The sequence below is a fragment of the Bos mutus genome, chromosome 5 (genome assembly GCF_027580195.1).
Source record: "Bos mutus isolate GX-2022 chromosome 5, NWIPB_WYAK_1.1, whole genome shotgun sequence".
In the NCBI taxonomy this organism is placed as follows: domain Eukaryota; kingdom Metazoa; phylum Chordata; class Mammalia; order Artiodactyla; family Bovidae; genus Bos; species Bos mutus.
The window spans coordinates 1,386,188-1,406,117 of record NC_091621.1 but is presented as its reverse complement, the minus strand read 5'-3'; positions in this window follow the sequence as shown (position 1 = coordinate 1,406,117).

The following is a 19,930-nucleotide window of genomic DNA, read 5'->3' as shown; positions in this document are numbered from 1 at the left end:
GCTTCCCTGGTGGCTCAGATGGTAAAGAATCTGCCTACAATGCAGGATACCTGGGTTCGACCCCTGGTTCAGGAAGATCCCTTGGAGAAGGGAATGGCAATCCACTCCAGTATTCTTGCCTGGAGAATCTCATGGACAGAGGAGCCTGGCGGGCTACATTTGATGGGGTCGCAAAGAGTCAGACACGACTGAGCAAGTAAGAATGCAATGTTCTACCAAAATATAAAGTATGGTAACATTTTACTTCAGCTTCTTCTTACTTGACTTTTTATTGCTGTTATCAGCAAAACACAATTTTTAAGGAATTTTATTTTTAAGTGAGAAGTAAATTTGTGCCAACTATATAGGTGCTAATTGAATTCAAAGTGAAAAGCTTAATTTATCAGGGATGCCACTCAAATCATGGCATTCATTAATATAGTCTTGAAATTTGTGACATGTTAGTATGTGACTTACTGTCTCCTCCACGCATAAGTTGCTTTTTTAAAGAAACATACTTTCTTCACTACCCATTACTTTTTTTATGCTTATAAAAATTTCACTTATTCATTGACTCAGTAGATATTTATTGATCCATGTGCTGAGTACAAGTCAAATACTGGGGAAAATAGCAAGTAACAAAATAAAATTTCTGCCTTCATGAGGCTTACATTTTAGGAGGAGGAGATGGATGACAAATATAAAGTGAATGTGTATATATATATATGTCAACCCAATTTTCCAATTCATCCCACCCTCCTCCTTCCGCCACTTGATGTCCATACATTTGTTCTCTATGTTTGTGTCTCTACTTCTGCTTTGTAAATATGTTCATCTGTACTGTTTTTTTTCTAGATTTCTACGTATGTATGTTAATATATGATACTTATTTTTCTCTTTCTGACTTACTTCACTGCATATGACAGTCTCTAGGTCCATCCACATCTCTGCAAGTGGTCAAAATCATAGAGTCAGAAAGTACCTTGTTTGGTGCCAGGAGCCAGGCAGTGTGGGGTGGGGTGGGAGTCGAGAGGGGAAATGGGGAATTAGCGTTTAGTGGGGACACAGTTTCAGTTTAAGGAGGTGAAAAATTCAGGAGGTGGATGATGGTGAGAGTTGCACAACACTGTGAATGTACTTAGTGCCACAGAACTGTACAGTTAAATAAAGTTAAACTGTTATTGTTGTTCATTTGCTAAGTCATGTCTGACTTTGTGACCCCATGCACTACAGCATGCCAGACTTCCCTGTCCTTTACTATCTCCCAGAGTTTGCTCATGTCCATTGAGTCAGTGATGCTATCTAACCATCTCATCCTCTGCCACCCCCTTCTCCTTTTGCTTTCAATCTTTCCCAGCATCAGGGTCTTTTCCAGTGGGCTGGCTCTTGGCATCAGGTGGCCAAAGTATTGGAGCTTTGACTTCAGCATCAGTCATTCTAATGAACATTCAGGGTTGATTTCCTTTAGGATTGAGTGATTTGATTTCTTAGCATTCCGAGGAACTCTCAAGAGTCTTCTCCAGCACCACAGTTTGAAAGCACCAGTTCTTCAGCACTCAGCCTTCTTTATGGTCCGCCTCTCACATTGTGCTTGACTTTTGGAAAAACCATGCTTTGACTATATGGACCTTTGACAACAAAGTGATGTCTCTGCTTTTTAATACACTGTCTAAGTTTGTCATAGCTTTTCTTCCAAAGAGCAAGCATCTTTTAAACATTAAAAAAGCTAAGGTCATGGCATCCAGTCCCATCACTTCACGGTAAATTTCAGAAGGGTAAAAAGTGGAAGCAGCAACAGATCTTATTTTCTTGGGCTCCAAAATCACTGTGGACAGTGACTGCACCATGAAAGCTTAAAGTGGTATGTTTTATATTGTGACTTGTACCACAATAAAAAACTTTTTAAGGAATGAAAAGAAAATATATAGTTATAATATTTAAAATGTAAATGAAAAATAAAATGTATATTATTCTGGGTGATAATATACATATGGAGAGAAATAAAGAATGGTAGAAGGAGAAGGAGTGCTTGAAGATAAACTGTGGACATAGAAAACTGTGCAGACCAGAAGGAAGTGAGGGAGGAGCCATGGGATATCTGAGGGAAGAGCAACTAGGCAGTGGGAACAGCAAGCACAAAGGCTAAGAGGCCTGGTGGTGTTTAGCATCTCTGAGGAACAGCAGGGAGGTTAGGTGATTGAAGTCCAGAGAGTAGAAGAGAGGAGTAGTTTATGAGATCTGAAAGATAGTGGTATTGAATACAGAGTGACATAAATGGCCCTGCAAGGTCGCATAAGGCTTTGGAAACAAGTGCACAAGGCTGTCATACTTTATTTTAAGAAGAAAAGGAGCTGGAAGGTTTTAAGTGGAAGGGTGACGTGGTTCAGTGTGTTTTTAAAGGATCTGTCTAGCTGCTGTGTTGAGAATAAACCATAAGAGGACAAAGAAGAAACAGGGAATTATTGCAAGCTCGCTTCTGAAGATGAGGAGACTTGGATTACTATGGTCATAGTAGAGATGACCAAAGTGACTTGTGACCATCAGAATAGGCTGTATAATGCTGTGATAACAAAAGTTATCTGATATCTCAGTGGCATAGAACAACAAAGATTTATTTCTTGTTGAAGAATTTGTGCTTCGTGGAATGTCTGTGGTTCTGATTCATGTCATTTTCACTTCCAAACCCAGGATGGCAAGTTGGTTTCCATCTGGAACAGTGGCAGGTGTAAAAGAGACATTCACCAAATGAAGTCACAGAATTCCTCCTGAGTTCAGCAATGCAAAGATGAAAAATCCTTCTGCCCACAGGTAGGAGCATCACAAGGTAAGAAGTCAGGATAGTTGGAAAATAATTCCATCCTCTACCACATGGTCTAATCCAGCTTCCACTCTGAAGACAGAGGCAACAGATATGCTATGGATTGGACCTGAGCTGCAGATGAAAAGAAATAAGTGAAGAATGTCCTCAAGGATTTGACCTGATCAAGTGGAGAGACAGTTAGTCTTTTCCAAGATGAATATGACTGTGGGAGGAGCAGGTTTGGGACATGCTAAGTTTAATAAGTTACTCATTAAACATCCAAGTACAAATGTCAAGGATGCAGTTGGATACTGAGTCTGAAGTTCAAAAAAGTAGTTTAGATGATAAAGAAATTTTGGAGTCATATCCAGTGTAGAAAAATGGAAAATACAGGAAAACATTTTTTAAAAAAGGAAACATACAGAACATATTTATAATTGAAATGCAAGGAACTGCACATGTTTAATGTCTGTAGTCTGATAGGTTAGACATATGCAAACACCTGTGATACCATCACCACAGTCAAGGAAACAGACACACTCAACAGTTTGAGATGGAAATCCTACGGGATGTATAGGTGAAGCTTTTCCTACAACCTAGCAGTAGGAGGATTTTTCTCTTGGAGGTACAGACTGGCCCAATCAATCATAAAGTATTCATTTTGCTTCTCATTTTTCCACTGCTCCTTGTAAGTACAGTTTCCTTAAGAACCGCATAGGAAAGAGGTCACTGGGATGAGGTAGGATTTAGGTATTCCCAACTTTCTTGGCAATAATGATATCAGAACTTTGTCCCATTTGTAAGAGAAAGAATTCCTAATGTTACAACCACTTATCTGTTACTTGAATGTTATCTTCAACATCTTCAAAAAACACTGATGCAAGCTGTACATATACACCTCCTGTGACAAGGATCTCTTTATCTCACAAAGCCCCTCTTTCCATCTTTCCACACTTATGAATAAAATGTTCCTTAGTGTATCAAACCAAGTCTGACTTCCAGTAACCTCCATCTCATAGTCCTATTTCTACCCCTCGGGGCTAAAATGGAATGAATTTAACAAACGTATTCCTTTTTTTTTTTTTTTTTTTTTAGTGTAACAGCTCTTCAACTTGCCTACAATTCCCTCTAGTTATGTCAAGGTCTGATAACCCACGAAAAGGAGATATTCCCAAGTGTCAGCTTCTTCTGTGTAATTGACTTTTCTGCTCAGTGCTCAGTTCAGGCAAGCCACTGTTGATCTGCTGCTCTTAAGTCCCCTCTGTGTACACAGCCAAATGGAGTGCAACAGCTAGGGTACAGGTAATGGCAATGGATGGATGTCAAGGGTCCTGATACATCTCCATTTCATTTGTTAATGAAATTGCCCATTCTTAGGGCCCTAAAGGAGACCTGACCTTGGTGCCCAATGATCCTAACAAATGTGGAATTTACATGCAAATGGCACCCTTGTTTTGGTGCCAGATGGTCAAGTGGCCTTTGGTATATCTAGGGCATCACTGGATACACACAATGACAGCATTTGTACATCAAAAGCATGAAGTCTTTATACTAATTTAAGAGTGAGAGAGAGTGGTAAACACACGAAAGCAGGAGCTGTGAACCAGACAGACCTGGTTCAAAGCCAGCCTCTACCACTGACTATCTTGTGCCCTTGGACTTGCTAGGCTATCTCCCTGGATCTCATTTTCCTCTTATATTTGCAAGTCAGAGAAGTAATATACTCCCCACGGTGTCGTTATTGAGATCAAACAAGCAAAGGGTCTAATATAGTGCTCAACACATAAAAGATGCACCAGATATAAGTTATCTTCTTCCATTTTTTTCTGTTTACAATGTGTTTTTTTAATATATTGTGTAATGGCAACAGGGAATTATTTGATCAAAATTTTAGCTTTCAGACAGGGCCATTGCATGTGTAAATACACTCTATTCTAGGAAGAAAAAACTATAGAGGAGATTGTACACCCTCATCCTTGAAACATTCTCTGTTCTACCCAGCTTTCATTACTCATGTTTCTGTCTCTCCATCTACAAAATGCTTAGACTGAACTAGACAATCTCTAAGGTCTTACACTCTATTCTTACACCGATCTGTTATTCACATAGCACTCTATAGCTGTTTTATTCTGTTTTTGAAAGAGAGTTGAGAGAAGCACTAACATTTCTTGGGAACCTCCTCCCTTCCAGAGACTATGTTGGATACTCTGCTTAGCAACATTTTATATTCTCTACCACTCTATGAGGGAGTTATAATTACTCCTTTCTCACAGGTAGATGGAGAAGGTCATCAGTTCAGTTGCTCAGTCGTGTCCAACTCTTTGTGACCCCATGGACTGCAGCACACCAGGCCTCCCTGTCCATCACCAACTCCCAGAGTTTACTTAAACTGATGTCCATTGAGTCAGTGATGCCATCCAACCATCTCATCCTTTGTCATCTCCTCCTCCCACCTTCAATCTTTCCCAGCATCAGGGTCTTTTCAAATGAATCAATTTTTCACATCAGGTGGTCAAAGTGTTGGAGTTTCAACTTCGATATCAGTCCTTCCAATGAATATTCAGGACTGATTTCCTTTAGGATGGACTTGTTGGATTTCCTTGCATTTGAAGGGACTCTCAAGAGTCTTCTCCAACACCACAGTTCAAAAGCATCAATTCTTTGGCGTTCAGCTTTCTTTATAGTCCTTCTCTCACATCCATACATGACTACCTGAACAACCATAACTTTGGATTAAAGATTTACAGAGAAGCCCCAGCAAAATGGTAGGTGCTGGAGTGGTGGCTGGGGTGGTTCTGGAGTGACTTTGAGGAGATATCCACATCCAAGGGCAAAGGAGAAGCCCCAGCAAAATGATAGGATAGGGGAAATCACATTTAGAACCAAACCCCATACCCGCCAGAGATGCTCAGAGGGCTCAAACATACCTTATGTGTGCCAGGACCCAGAGACCCCACAGAGACTGAGACAGAACTGTGTTTGGGTGTCTCCTGAGGAGGTATGGGTCAGCAGTGGACTGCCACAAGGGCAGGGGACCAGCCCTCTTGGAGGAGGTCACCATTAACCCACCATAGAGCCACCAGAACTTACTTACACAGGACTGGGGAAACAGATTCTGGAAGGGCACAAACAGAGCCTTGTGCTCACCAGGACCCAGGAGAAAGGAGCAGTGACCCCACAAGAGGCTGACCCACACTTGTCTGTGAGTGTCCAGGAGTCTCTGGTGGAGGGGTGGATCGGCAGTACTCTGCTGCAGGGTTGGCGACACTGAGTGTAGCAGTGTGTGCATAGGACATATTGAAGGAGGAGGAGGTCATAGAGATTAATAAATTGGCAAAATCACTTATGATTAGTAAGTAGCAAGTTTCCTAATTTACATGAGGACTTGACTTCAGGGAAGAGTATCTTGTCCCACAACTGAGAGATACAAGAGTCCTTACATAGCCCAGTACTTTCATTCCCAGGAGAGAAAATCATGGAACAGAGAAGAAGTACATAGTCCAAACTTCTAACTTTTACTCTATGCCTAAATTGCATCCTGAACCATTCTTTCTCAAAGGAACTGAAAAATTACCTACAATTTTGGTTTTACCTTCATGTCCACCCTGAAATGTATGTAAGCAGGTTAAAGCAGATTTAAAGACAGGTATGAGGAGCTGCAAGTCTAAGATGAAAAGTTGCATTACTCACTGTGTGAGCCAGGGAAGGTTGCTTGCACCTTATGAACCCCAGCATCTTCACCTGTCAAATAAAAGAGATGGACCAGGCTCTTAAACTGTGGTCCCCAGACCAGCAGCATCAGCATCACCTGGGAACTTATTAGAAATGCAAACCTCCGTCCCACCCCAGATCTGGTAAATTGGATGCTCTGGTGCTGCTGCTGCTAAGTCACTTCAGTCGTGTCTGACTCTGGGCGACCCCGTAGACGGCAGCCCACCAGGCTCCCCCGTCCCTGGGATTCTCCAGGCAAGAACACTGGAGAGGGTTGTCGTTTCCTTCTCCAATGCATGAAAGTGAAAAGTGAAAGTGAAGTCACTCAGTCGTGTCCGACTCTTTGCAACCCCATGGACTGCAGCCCACCAGGCTCCTCCGTCCATGGGATTTTCCAGGCAAGAGTACTAGAGTGGGGTGCCATTGCCTTCTCTGATGCTCTGGTGATGAAGCCCAATAAACTGTGTTTTCATAACCTCTCCCATTCCACCCCACAGGAGGTCCTGACCACAGCAAAGCTGGAGAACCACTGGACTGGCCGAGTGCTCAGGACTCTGCACCTGGAAGAAACTCTGGAAGGTGTGGATGACAGGCTGATGCCAGCCCAAGAGAGTGGGTGAAGCTGAAAACTGGGAATAATCAAATCAGATCCTCAGGGCAGGAGGAATCGTATCTTGTGTGTAGAGCATCCCACCTCCAAGTTTCACCTCAAGCACTCAACTGTTACTTTAACTTTATTCCTATTTCTTAACCTTGTTCACTCCCATTTTCTCATCTGCAAGGGATAAGGAGAAGTAAAGATAAGTTCCCTTGGAACTGATTAATGGAATTTGTGGGAAGTAACCCCTGCATAGGTGATTACTTAACCTCTTTGGATCTACACCCTTGGGGTAAAATGTACTTTTCTTTTTTCTAGTAAGCTCTTCCTTTTTCCTGAATGCCAAGGAGGTTTTCTGAGCCAACTCCTGCAGGTCAGACCTAAGGAAACTTAGCACATTGGAGGTGTCATGACCCATGGGGCAGATTCTGAGTCCATTTTCAGCCCAGAACTTCTGAGTTTGTTCTTCAAGGAAGTTCTATTTTTTCACAGTTGACTGGAACTCTTTTAGGGAGTGTGAGCGGTAGAGGCATTTTTTAAACAGCAGGAACCAGCATACACATTGAGCAAAATAAAAGTAGAAAGCATTTTAATATGGGAGGACATGGACCATGATCTCAAGCCAAGAAGATGGCCAAGTCTTGATGGGAGCTGTTGGTATCAGAAGCCATATCACCACTCTGGCTTGGTGGGTCTGATTTCTCTGTTCTCCAGTCCACTTGGTGGATAATCACCAGGCAAGTTCTGGAGTTTTCTGGCTACGTGATTCTGTACCCTCTGTCTCTCTGTTTACTTCTCTCTCTTCAGAAGTCATCCTCTCCTATTTCCGGATCCCCAGGAAAGAGAATCTAGTTGGCTGACTTGAGTTAAATACCTCCCATTTCTTGGTCTAATCATCTGTGGTCAGAGACACAGTATCATTATACAACTTAATAGCTGAGAACCACCCCTGGTGTGTGTGTATGTGTGTGTGTGCTCAGTTGTGTCTGACTCTTTATGACCCCGTGGACGGTGCCCCCTACCCCCACCCCTGCCAGGGTCATCTGTCCATGGGATTTCCCAAGCAAGAATACTGGAGTGGGTTGCCATTTCCTTCTCCAGGGGATCTTCCCAACCCAGGGATCAAACCTGCGTCCCTTGCATCTCTGCATTGGCAGGCAGATTCTTTACCGCTGGGCCACCTGGGAAGCCCACCGCCCCTGGATGTGAGAGCAAGTTAGGAGGCTCCTAGAAATGGGGCAGACCATCAGACATGGTCATTTTGTTTGACAAGATTGGAGAAAAATCTCAAATTCTCTTCACCAGGGCTGTTGTATAGCTAAGTGGATCAGCTATATTTGTATATATCCCCCCCCCTCTTTCTTTTGGATTTCCTTCCCATTTAGATCACCAGAGAGCACTGAATAACCCAATAGACTTTCATTAGTTATCTATTTTATACATAATATCAGTAGTATATATAACACAATATTGTAAAGCAACTATATTCCAATAAAAATTAATAATAATTTTAAAAAATGAACCAGGGTGCTGATTGTTGGCTGGTGCTGAATATGATCACCATCCTGTCACCTTATGTCTCAGGTGAATGGTTACAGTTTATAGTGCCAGATGCCCTTTTATATTTCAGCTAGAAATTTAAAAGAAGAAATGTTGACTAGACAGGCATAGGATTGGGGAAGGAAACTCTTGATTCTACAAACACAACAAACTTCAGCTCAAACAATCTGATGTGGCATAATACAAATTACTATTTTCTTCGGTGTGTGTTATATTTAATAGCAGCTGATTGAATCTCCATGTTATTAAGGCAGTTCTGCTGTGATGACACAGTTTTAGTTTTACAAGAGGTAATTGACACAGAAAAAAATATTTTTACTTAAGGCAAAAAATTGGTGTAATGTTATGGAAAATATTCTATGATAAGAGTCATTTCTCATCCAGCCGTAACTTAACTATGATGAGCTTCAGACTCTTCAACTGTAAAATGAGGAAGTCAGACCCAGTGGTGTCCAAGGTCCTTCTCACCATCTAGGTTTTCTGTGATCTGTTGATAGAGATTCCGTGATAATGTATGTAGCCTACGGATGCTGGATCAGTCATTGTCCAGGCAGCAAACAAAGAGCACATTCAAAGGGTTGCTGAGAAAGTTTAACAGAAAGGATTGTTTACAGAGTTTGGGGTGGAGTTGAGAAGACCAGTAAGGGCCAATGAAGCAGCCAGAGACTAGCAACCATAGGAAGGTGTTGCCTTAGGCTTAACATACTATAACCTCCACCTGAAGCTCCCAAGGAGGGAGCAGGGAACAAGGGCTTGTGTGTCTTGCTCCTCCTTTCTCAGACTCCAGCTGGTGCCTCCCATTGCCTAAACCCAGTGAGAAACCAGAATAAAAGTTAGCCCCAGAATACAGATGTCCAACCCAGAAGGACAAATAGATAGATACTAAAGGAAATGGGGCAAAGTGCAGTAGATATCTCTACTCATTGTGCTGTTAGCTCCAAATATATTTCAGCTCTAACACAGAATTAAACCTGCCTCTGGCTGTTACCCTCAGTGGGTGGATAGTGCAGGAGCACTCCTGGTTTCAGACTGGTTGTTCCTACAGGGAAGAGGATCAGGGTCTCTGCAGCACCCCCTCAGGAGGTATTGCAACCTGGGATGGTCCTCCTACGGTTTTCCAAGCATTTTCCACTATAAGCTACAGTGAACATAAGGGGATTCAGCCCACGCCACCACCTACTGCTGTCCTGAAAATGGCCTTCTTCCCAGCTCTGATCAACTCTCCTTTCCCCAAAATCCTGCAGCAGGTCATTGGTATCCATAACAAACCTTTCTTCAAGTGCTTGTGCCCAATTTATCAGCAGGTACAGTTGTCTTCCTATTACAGTAATATCTTTTGGATTGTTTTCCTCCCCTAAAGTGTGCTTTTTCTCTACCTCCCTGGAAAAAGAAATATCTTAGGCTCTCAGTCAAACCAATCAGGCAGAAAATCACCTCAAATGGAAGTGAGCGCCTCTTCCTCCATCAAACAACTTTCCTTTGTTTCTGTCTTTAAATGCATGTGTAAAGGGTTAACCAGTTCCTCTTTTAAGCTCTCTTTCTGTTCCATCATTGCTACCCTGGTGGCCCTTTTGCTTGTTGGTTCTCAAAAGCTCACTCCCAGGTCCTCTCCCAGTGTGCTCCCTGACCCCCCGCCCCCAGAGAACTACACTCCCCAGAATCCTTTGCACTTGAATCGCCAACTGGTTTCAGGCAATGGGAGGCACTGGCAGAAGACTGGCAAGGAGACAACTTGGCTATTTCTTTTCCCCTTTCTCTGGACTTCTGGGAGCATCTCCAGCTTTTATCTCTTCTGGGATTCAGGTCCTCCTGCTGTTATGGGTTCTGTTCACTCCATCATTTCTCCTTGACATTAAAGCCCTAGAGGGGATTTCAGCAGAACCAGTTTACTGCTGGAATCTGAGTTGCCTGTGGTTGTGTGGGTTTTTTTTTTTTTAAACTGTTGGAACCCTGTAGGGTTTTTCAGCTCTTCTATCAGCTGTATAATTAAATATCCTTTGCTTTATATCTGAAATATTTTCTGTGTTCCTTGGTAGGCCTGAATGATGCATCATCTCATACCAGCATGAAAGTGTGGAAACTGTATTCACCTTAATCACAAAAGATGGACACAGATTCAAGTTTTGCTAGTTTTTTATCAGTGACTTCAGGCAAGGAATGCAATCAACAAGCATACTGATTTCTTAAGGGTCTTAGAAAGATTTTAGGTGAATTAACACATATGAAGGTATAAAAAATGATCTGATACAAGGTAGGTACTCAGTAACCTAATGTCATATTCATCAATATCAACAGTAAATAAATTCATCTCCTTTGTGAGCCTCAGCTGTGAGTTTCATCAACTCTTTGTGGATAAGCTCTCCAGCCTTTGCTGTAATGGGAGAGTTAGAAGTGGAGTGAAGAAAACCAAAAGAAAGCAAAGAAGAAAAAAGTAACATTGATTGAACAGTTGTTCCATTCCAGGAATTGCACTAGGTCCCATAAAAATATCTCCTGATTTTATTTCCCCTAGAGGAGAGGATTTACAGAAGAGGAAAACTGGCCTCTTGAACGTATGATAGCTTGACTTGTCCAAAGTCATGTAACTAGTGCACTGAATAGAATCTAAAACGTCCCACCCCTGGAATCTGAAGTTGCCATCATGGATGGAAGATCAGAAGAGTGGAGATCAATTCCTTAAAAAGAAAGAGGAGACCCTAAAGTCACATCATGTCTTCAGATGGCACACGTTTCCTTTTAATCTTGGAAAGTAAACCCCAGAGATGAGGATGGGAGTGTTAAAAACAAAGAAGAGAGAAAGTAGGAGACATATGATGAGCCAGAGATCTGGAAGAGCTGGGGAGAGATAAGAAGGAAACGGTGGAGGTGGAGACAATAGTGACCTTGTTAGGATAAGGAGCTGCATCTCCCTAACAGAGCTCCTTCCCCAATTCTAAGAAAATTTTATCCCCAGAAACTGTTGGAGGCACAGATGGAAAGGGAAAAAAAAATGGAGGTGGGGGAGGCAAGCAGAAGGGAGCTGTCTTTCCAAGGAACCATCTTAGCTTTGGAGGTCACCTTGCTCTTGACTTCTGTATGCCCTCCTTTTAGCAAGAACTGTAAGAAATGGACAATTACATGGCAGATTCAGTACCTCACTCTTCAAAGAAGAGACTTCTGTATCCAGCAAAGAAGACAGTCATGGGCCATTGACTTCTAAAGCTGCTACTTCCTCTCCAAAAGCCTTTAAAGGAAGACTCTCCCCACAGCCCACTCTTCTCAGAGGGGAACAAAAACAAAATCTGTCTTTGGGGAGTTTCAGATTCAGATGGACTTTGCTACACACCCATTCCCCACCAGGCTTGGAGTCTTGGTGCTTTATCACCTAGTCTTCTCAATCAGCCCCTGAAATGGACTTTACTCTCTCCGTGTTTAATACAGGAGGGCACTGAGTGTTAGAAGAGAGAAATGACAGCCCAGGGTCAAACCGCAAATAACTGGAGTCTGAGTCTTCTCATTGCAGGTCCAGTATTACTTCCTGAAGTGGGGGGCAGGTGCACCAATAATGTATAAGATGACTGCAGATGTCACATGTTTAAACTTGTGGGTTTGTTTTAGTATTGACTAGAATATATTCGAAAAAAAGCTTGTATGTAACTAGTATGTTGTGTGTGTGCTAAGTCACTTCAGTTGTGTCCGACTGTGCAACCCTATGGACTATAGTCCACCAGGCTCCTCTGTCCATGGGCTTCTCCAGGCAAGATTTCTGGAGTGTATTTCCATGCCCTCCTCCAGGGGATCTTCCCAACCCAGGGATCGAACCCATGGCTCTTACATTTCCTGCATTGGCAGGAAGTTTCTTTACCACTAGCACCACCTGGGAAGCTCATACAACCAGTACACTATGCTTCATATACTACCTGCACATAGTTACCATTGCCTTGGAAGAAGTTACATACATGTTAAACAGAGTCTATGAAAATATAGGGTTCACCAGTACAATAATAGCAAATAGTTTTATAGTGCTTGCTGTGAAGTGACCGTAGTCTAAGCTAGATACAGATATAGGTTTGTCTGTATAATTAATTCTTACCAGTTGGATAGTACTATTTTTGGTAGTTTACAAATGAGGAAACTGAGGCACAGAGAGAGAGAGAGAAGCAGCCTGGCCTCTTGCTGCCTTTGTGGAAAAGTTATTCCAGTTCAACCTTTATGTGAGAAAGAATTAACCTTCATCTTGCTTGTATGCTCAGTTGCTTCAGTCGTGTCCAACTCTTTGCAGCCCCAAGAACTGTAGCCTGCCAGGTTTCTCTGTCCATGGGATTTCCCAGGCAAGAATACTTTAGTGGGTTTCCACGCCCTCCTCCAGGGGTCTTCCCAACCCAGAGATGAAACCCGTGTCTCTTTTGTCTCCTGCATTGGCAAGTGCGTTCTCTACCACTGGCGCCACCTGGGAAGCTCAAGTCAAATAAATTAAAAGAAAACTTTTTTAAAAGAATATTTGTTGAGTGAGGATTAAACAATATTCAGTTCTCAGAACAACCCTTTGATAAAGGATTACCATTTACTTTTTAAAGAGGTGAAGAGGACAAATGATGTGCTCAAGATCATGCAATACTCAAGTGACACAGATTGGTTTGGAGGCCAGATCTTCCAGCCCTGTCTTGTGTTTGGTGTTCTCACCCAAGCAGTTTTTTTTTCCTCCCCCCAAGCATCTGCTTTATATTTATTTATTTATTTTTAATATAAATTTATTTATTTTAATTGGAGGTTAATTACTTTACAATATTGTATTGGTTTTGCCATACATCAACACTTTGGGGACATCTGTGTTTTCCTTAGGTCCCCCATATTTTATCCCTGCTCCAGTTCTGTTATCCTTTGTGATGATCAAGATCTTCCTACTTTCTTTGCCAACCTTCTTTGTACACCCTTTCCCTGGTCAAAGACCGACCTCAAATCCTCAAATTTACTAACTTATGATAACTTGATAGCTCAGTTGGTAAAGAATCCGCCTGCAAGGTAGGAGATCCTGGTTTGATTCCTGGGTCGGGAAGATCCACTGGAGAAGGGATAGGCTACCCACTCCAGTATTCTTGGACTTCTCTTGTGGCTCAGCTGGTAAAGAATCTGCCTGCAATGCGGGAGACCTGGGTTCAATCCCTGGGTTGGGAAGATCCCCTGGAGAAGGGAAAGGCTACCCACTCCAGTATTCCGGCCTGGAGAATTCCATGGACTATACCCATGGGGTTTCAAAGAGTCAGACACGACTAAGCGACTTTCACTTTCACATGATAACTTTAGTACGTGAGGATTGAGGAAGATTTTACATCTTCATACAATTCCCTGCTTCAGCCACATTGGCCTCCTTGCTCTTCTCAACACCCCACCTGCACCCACCCCCCACCTTGGTGCTCCTGCTCTTCCTGTGTCAGGAACAATTTCCCCAGCTACTTCATCATTTGCTCCATTACCCGAAACCAGCCTCTGCTCAGAGATGACCTCCCCAGAGAGGGCTTCCAGGACCATCTGATATAAAAGAGTGCCTTTCATCACTCTCCTTTTGCCTTATCTGCTCTGTTTTCCTTCTTAATACTTCTCCCCGCACCACATGTTATGTATCAGCTTATTCCTTTATGGCCTGTCACACCTCACTAGGATGTAAGCTTTCGGAGAGCTGGAACATGATTTTCCGTTTACTGTTGTTTCCCAGCACCTGGAACAAAGCTTGACACAGAGAATTTGCTCTAAAAATACTTATCAAAAGAGAGCTGGGCTCTGTTTTTTCTCTCAAAGCAAAACCGACCCTCACATACAACATATGTAAACTCAAACATACACACCACCACAATTCTCACATACCCTCTGATGTACATTTGCTCTTTATCACTCTTACACACCTGCAGGGTGTCCACAAAGTCCTCTGCATCTGACTCCCCCTAACACCAGGTGAAATCTAACATCATTTCTCGGTGTCTGTCAACATGAAAGAAGATGGTCAAAATGAAATTTGAAATCTGTATGGAAAATGCAAAGGAGTATGTGGAAAATTTTAACAAGTCTTCATAAGGACTTTAAGGCCATACAGTAGTTTCTGGTTTCTACCTGTATGCACTCAGATTCATATACACACTGTCATGCACCCATATGCACATTCACACACATTTGCCATCACTCAAATATATACATGGGGCCTTCGTGGTGGCTCAGTGGTAAAGAATCTGTCTGCCAATGTAGGAGATGCAAGCTCGATCCTGAGGTCACTAAGATTCTCTGGACAGGGAAACAGCCACCCACTCCAGTATTCTTGCCTGGGAAATCCCCTAGACAGAGGAGCCTGGCAGACTGCAGTCCATGGTGTTGCAAAACAGTCAGATAGAATTTAGTGACTAAACAACAATGACAAGGTATATATACACAGACACGTACCTACTAACTTGACCATACACACTCAAAACTCACATGCTTGTGGATTCTCCCTCACAGAAACCTACATATCACACACACATGCCCAGACACCAACCTTTCCCTTGTGTTCACACCATCATGCTGATATTTGCAACCCCTGGACAGTAGCCTACCAGGCTCCCTCATCCACGGGATTTTCCAGGCAAGAATTATGGAGTGGGCTTCCATTTCCTTCTCCAGGAGATCTTCCCAACCCAGGGATAGAACCCGAGTCTCCTGCATTGCAGACAGACGCTTTACCGTCTGAGCCACCAGTGAAGCCCTATACCCTAACACACTCATACCTAGGGTTCAGGATGGGGAACATGTGTATACCTGTGGTGGATTCATGTTGATATATGGCAAAACCAATACAATATTGTAAAGTTAAAAAATAAAATTAAATTTTAAAAAAAAGAGAGAGATACTCAGTTGCTGCCTCTCCATTGCCACACAGCGACACACAACAATGATTCACACTCTTGCCAACTTATTATCCACATGCATAATCACAAGAAACACCCAGTCTAACACTCAGACACTTCAGCCCATATTCACATCATGCTTACTACAATATGCAAGTCTGTTTGTGCATAGCACGCGCGCGCGTGCACACACAAACACTCTTTATGAACTAGTCTAAAATACCACATCCTGTTGTTATGGCAACAAAAACCCTCCAACTGCCTGAGAAAGTACAAAGACACACAGAAACAATCCCAGAAGCAAAAAAAGCATGTTCTCTGGAACATGGGCCATGTGATTATGAAAATGGCCCTCTGACTGGAGGTCCTTCTTTGCTACTTCCTAGAGAAAATTGATGATATCAGATGAGACCTTCCCACACTTCCTAGTGGGGTACTGAAAATGTAACTTCAATTCACATTTACATCTCCTTTCTCCCAGGCTCAGAGGCCATGGTCTCCTTTCTGTGTGGACACCCTTGACCTATGCTGTTGATCTCATGCCTTTCCATCTCAGCTCAGACCCTGTACCTCCAGACTGTCTCTAGGCTGCTTCCTTTCCGATGAGTAACATACTCAAATGCCTTCGGTAGTAAGAAAACCCTCCCTCAACCACTTTTTTCCCCTCCAGTTGCTTCCCTCTTTCAACTTCAGAGGCAAGCTCCTCCTTGACGCCTTTACTGAGCATTTCCACCCCTTTCTCCCTCGGTCCCCTACTTGATCCTGGACAAGCTTCTATCCCTGCAGTTGTAATAGTGAGTACCATTAGTGTAGGTCTGTCTCCACGTTGGATACCATTAGTATAGGTCTGTCTCCTTGCCAGATCAAACGTGTTCAGGAATGTACCAGGATACCTTGAACTCCATCCATATTATATGTATCTGCATTCAATCAGTTGTGTGTTAACAACTTATTCTGTGCTGTCATAGATGAAGTACTAAGTACACAAAGACACCAACGAGGGAGTAATAACCAACACTGATCTCTGAGATGTGGCCAAAGCAATGTGGCTGATTCTCAAACCTATGGACTGAATCCAGCAGAAACATGCTTTGGTCAACGCATACCAGCATTTATAAGAAAACTAGACAAGTTGCTAATTTATTACAAGCCCACTACTCCCATAATTTTATCTAATGCCTTCATATATTTTTGTTACCTGCTTGGTTCCTGAATGCTTTTAAGTTCATGACCTCTAATTTAGGCAAAGACAAGATTCAGGGCATATAAAAAACAGAAAAGGGTCTTCCTCTGTTGTATAGTGGTTAAAAGAAGAGATATTTTGGAATCAAATGTCCTATGTTTGAATTGCTCACCAGCTACATGACATTAGATAATTAATTCACCCTCCTGGGCCTTGGCTTTCTTCCATTGTCGACATAGGGATATTAAAAGTGCCCAAATCACTGTATTGATATGAAGCCTAAATAAATAAATGCATTTAAAGCACTGGACCAGAGCCCTCAATAAATTTTAGCTATTATTCATTATTATTCGTTGTGCAGAGGAAATCACAGGGTTAGTGAACTCAGAGTTTGAAAGAACATTGTTTGCTTGGGGAAAATTAATGAACTAAGTGGGGATGGAGTATAAAATGAATGAGTGGGGGTTGAGAAGAGACAGAGGTAAAACATCATTGTTTTGATAATACCTTGCCAAAGGCAGAAAGCCAAATAGACACTGAATATATCTTAGTAGGGTGAGTGGATGATTGAATGAATGAATGAATGAATGTCCCCAGGGCTCTCATTGCCTGAGGAGTCTGGCTATCATGTTCTGGATAAGAATGAAAGAGATTCATTCATGGTTCAGGTTTTTAGTTTCTCCTGTGTGCCAAACATTGTACAAGGTGTTTGTAAGATATCACTGAATGAAACAAAGATCTCTGCCCTCCTGGATCTTACATTCTAGCAAGGTCAGATAGGAAATAAATGGTATGCATAACAATTAAGTGAATTATGCAGTATATTGAAATGCAATGAGTCCTGCACACCCTGGCTTCTGTGAGTATTAGACAGGGTGGCAAGTATAGTGATAGGGATCCTGTTAGGATGCTATGGGTTGGTCCAAGAAAGGGTCATGATGGTAACTGTACGGCAGGGAAAGAAGGACCAAGTTAGCCAAGGGGTTGAAGTTGAGGAGGCAGGTAGTTTCATTAAATAGTGTGGCTGGTGTATGTTGCATTGAAAAAGGATATTTGAGCAAAGATGTGAAGTAGATAAAGAGTTAGTTCAGTGGGTAAATGTGGGAAGAACATCCTAGGCAGAGAGAATAGATAATGCAAAGGGTCTGTGGGAAAAGCACATTGGGTATGTTTGAAAAGCAATAAGGAGCCTGAGGGGCTGGAGTGGAACCAGGGAAGGGAGAATACCAGGAGAACAAAGAAGTAAGAAGAACTGGATCATGGAAAGCCTAAAGGGTCATCGTAAGGACCTTGTCTGTCACTGTGAAGAAATGAGTAACCATTGTAAGGTACTGGGCCAGGGAGTGGCATGGTCTAACTTCTTTTTTAAAAGGAGCCTTCAACTGCTGCACAGATTGTGTGTGGCAGGAGCAGAGTCTTACTAAGAGGCAGGGATTTCCCAGGTGGTGCTAGTGGTAAATAACCGGCCTGCCAATGCTGGAGACATAAGAGACTGGAGAAGGGCATGACAACCCACTCTAGTATTCTTGCTTGGAGGATCCCTTGGACAGAAGAGCCTGGCAGGCTATAGTCCATAGGGTCGAAAAGAGTCAGACACAATAAGCGACTCAGTGCATGCGCATGCATGCACACACACACACACACACACACACACGAACCCACTAAGAGGCAAGTGAGAGACGAAGACGATATGGCTTCCTCAAGGCTTGGGAGCTTGGGAAGAAAATAGAGTTGAAGTGACCACTAATTTGTGACAGTGAATGGGTCCAACTGATGTGGCAAATTCAGCCATCTCTGCAGTCTACACGGTCCTGATCCTTGGCTTTGCCTCCTTCTTCTCTACTACGATTCCAACTCTAGAACCTCTCATCAGTTTACCAAAGATAATGATGACATCTGCCACAATGGCAACAACATTAATCTGGTATCACCTGATATTTGTGTAGCATCTAGAATTAGATAATCATAGTTCAAAATGCTTTACTTATATTGACTACTTAAAAGTATAATTTGGGTTCTATTTCTACACAACATACAGAAGTGGACAAGGAAGCACAGACAAGCTAGTGAGTTACTTACTGTCAAGAGTTTGTGTGCTGCAACTAAAGATCCTGCCTGCCATAGCGAAGATCAAAGATCTCATGTCCTATAACTAAGACCTGGCACAGCCAAATATAACAAATACATAAATAAAAATAACAAATAAATGACTGAGCCAAATTTGATTCTGGGCTGTACAAGTCCAAGACTCATACCCTTTGCCAATATTCTGTGCTATTGCTCAAGTCATTGAAATAGAAATTCAAGGACTTTTGCCTGCTATTCCTTCTTTGAAAAGTGAAAATGTCAGTCGTTTCAGTCGTGACTCTTTGCGACCCCACGGACTGTAGCCTGCCAGACTCCATGGAACTCTCCAGGCAAGAACATTGGAGTGGATAGCTATTCCCTTCTCCAGGGGATCTTCCTGACCGAGATCGGACTTGGGTCTCCTGCACTGCAGACAGATTCTTTACTGTCTGCAGTAAAGAGAAAGGAAGTCCATTCTTTATTCTATAAATATATTTTTAAAAATTCCTTGGTGTTACCAGTTCCTGTAGAGTGAATTGGGCATAGGGGTAGGCTATTAAGGGTTTGGGAATGATTTTTGAAGATCCCACTAAGACAAATTAATTAGTGTCTACCTTTAGATTTTTGTACCCTCAGTTTTTAATTGTGAAGTATTTTATGTTTTTTCCAAAATTATTTAAGCAATCTTGATATTTTCTTTCTCTTAAGAGATCACCTCAATTTTTAGGATATGGAAGTCAGATTGAGTTGTTACTATTCTTCTGATTGTTATTATAAAATAAACAAAATAATTTTGAGGTGAATTTGGGGGAGAATGAATACATGTAGATGTATGGCTGAGTCCCTTTGCTGTCCACCTGAAACTAGGTGATGCTCAGTTCACTTCAGTCGCTCAGTCACGTCCAACTCTTTGCAACCCCATGGACTGCAGCGTGCCAGGCTTCCCTGTCCATCACCACTCCCAGAGCCTACTCAAACTCATGTCCATTGCATTGGTGATGCCACCCAACCATCTCATCCTCTGCCGTCCCCTTTTCCTCCACCTTCAATCTTTCCCAGCATCAGGGTCCTTTCCAATGAGTCAGTTCTTCACATCAGGTGGGTAAAGTATTGGAGTTTCAGCTGCAGCATCATTCCTTCCAATGAATATTCAGGACTAGTTTCCTTTAGGATTGACTGGT